At 47.3% G+C, this 2,306-nt stretch overlaps 1 protein-coding gene across 1 annotated transcript in view; it reads right to left on the minus strand.

The window, feature by feature from the left end:
* The window catches only part of LOC126574764 (TBC1 domain family member 9), a 5,734-nt gene extending 5,571 nt beyond the window's left edge, over positions 1 to 163 (minus strand). Inside the window, exon 1 of the mRNA XM_050235120.1 lies at positions 1 to 163. This exon is cut by the window's left edge and continues 217 nt beyond it. The gene's annotated coding sequence lies outside the window, so the exon portion shown is untranslated.
* Between the last annotated feature and the right edge of the window lie 2,143 nt (positions 164 to 2,306).

Here is a 2,306-nt window from a genome sequence, read left to right on the forward strand (position 1 = left end):
ACAGTGCGTCTCGGCGTGAAAGCTACACCTGCATTTTCATCCATCTTTGGGTTAAAGGAAGCGTCTATTAAACGATTTTTAATTGGTTTTTGATTGTGTTCTTATCAATGATGGGTAGTTAAAATAATTAACTTTTCAATAAAATCCACAAATCCGTGAAACTGTTCCGTGTTTGCGCTTTCTCCCCCTCCCCCTACACCTTTTCCTCCGCCCTTTCACGGTCGCCGCTGTCACTGACCGAAAGTTGGCTGGAAAATGATCGTTCGACTAACTTTCTCAAGTTAATCGAGCAGTTTTTTTGTGCAAAGAAGAATCGAGCACCCGTGTGACAGAAGTCGCCCACCGCCACTCAAATTGCCCTGTTAAGAGACTAACAGGACGCTAACAGGGTAGAAATCTTGCTGCTTTTTACAGGGCTTTTGCGCATGTATTGGTGCCATTTTCGACGCATTTTTGCGATGGTGTGTGTGTCATCCTACCGCACCCCGGTGCCCAGTAGCCCCACCCCCTAAGATATTTCGGATCAATATGAAGCACGCAAAAGCATAATTTCATTTTCACCAACTTTATTTCCACCTTTGAATCGGACACTCTGCCTCGCAAAACACATCACAAAACACAACACTTCGCACAACACTCCGCTGCTTCGCTGCCTGTCCGACGCTGATTGATGCCAGGATGCTGCCGAAAAAAGACAACATGATTGATCATGATCAGATTTGATCAACAAAATATTTTTCAATTTCTTACCATTTTCCGTTGTCGCACATGCCCACAAACAATGTCCACGGGTTTAGATGCTCCGTAGCACAAACGAATGATACAAATTCACAGCAAAACTAGCTTTTTTGTTCACAATTTTCGGATGCACGAGCGCAGCACATCCCGCCTCTTGCGCGTCGTTTTCAACTGACGCCATGTTGGATCCAGGCCTTAGCAGAAATTTTCACCTTCCTCTTTCGATCGCCGTGCCCTTACACAAACACACGCGCACGGGGCCGTGTCCGAACACGCAGCGCTCGTGAGCGATCGAGTGAATGGTGAGACAGCATCAAAACAAACCGTAGGCGTGAAAGAGATAGCATGTACTCGAAAGAAAAAAATCGACTGCTTGACAAAAAGTCTGTCAACAGGGTAAGTCGCCGGTGATCTCGCGTGTCACCGTTTCTTCTCCGCGTCTCGCGTCCCGTCGAAGAACCGAGGTTGCCTTGGGCGAGCTTCCCGGCGCTCTCTCGGACGATCAGGAGGGAGACCCAGAGCCTGATCGTGGAGGTTGCGGTAGGGAGCGCTCTTCGTTCTCTCGGTTAGCCGATTCGTACGCTTTCAGACCGTCAGGAGGGAAACCCAGAGCCTGACGATGGATCGCGTGACGGAGCGGTTACTCCGAGTGGCAAGAACCTTTCGGATTGGGGGGAACTTACAGCCAAAAATCGTGAGCCGTGTTTCTGGTTTGAAGTCCAAATATCGAGAGCCTCTATTTTCGCGATTTGCGTTCTTTTATACAAGTTTTTTGCCGGATCGGCAGAACCTAGCCGCTTTTTACCTACTTAATGGCGCGCGCCGCGCGCGCCTCAAGTGCTGACGGTGCAGCGCGGTGGCGACCGTTCGATCGGTTGTTATTGTCGCCGGCCGGCGCACCAGCCCAAATCCAAATTTCCGGCCGGCCAACGACCGCGCATCGCGCTCGTTGCTAGCCGCGCCGGTGCTGACGAGTCAGCTGATTGGTTGGTGCGTCGCCGGTGACCTAGTCACCGCGCTGCCCCGCCAGCCCGAGTGGTCGCGCTCGCAACAATAACTATACAATATATAACTATATACAATGGATATAACAATGTATGTTTAATGTATTAGTAAAGGTATAGCGAAATAATCTATGCCAGTGTCCGATACAACCATTTTGAATAGTATATCATTAAAATTCACGGTAAAAGGAGTGCTACGTTTTTCTTTTTATTTCTCATCAAGCGTGTTAAGAAGCACTTCTTTTCATTCAATCCATTCATTTTTAATCAATAACACCCTATCGAATCGGCATTGAATTCTCTGCCGATTTGTTTTCGTTATCTTATCAACTCTCTTGAAAATTGTAATGAAAACATCTAAATTTTACTGTGGATAAATGAGAATGCTGTTTAAAACCCCAAACGAACGAAAGAATGCATCGAAAGAAGCATCAGTGTAGTTTATGATTGTCGAAAGCAAAAACCACGTGGAGTCTACTAGTGAAAATTCATTTGTGGGTTGAGAATAGCACGTAGCCTAAGGGTCAGGCCGTTCTCTATCTAGAACCGTCCCATACCATGCTG

Source organism: Anopheles aquasalis, chromosome 3 (genome assembly GCF_943734665.1).
Source record: "Anopheles aquasalis chromosome 3, idAnoAquaMG_Q_19, whole genome shotgun sequence".
Classification (NCBI taxonomy): domain Eukaryota; kingdom Metazoa; phylum Arthropoda; class Insecta; order Diptera; family Culicidae; genus Anopheles; species Anopheles aquasalis.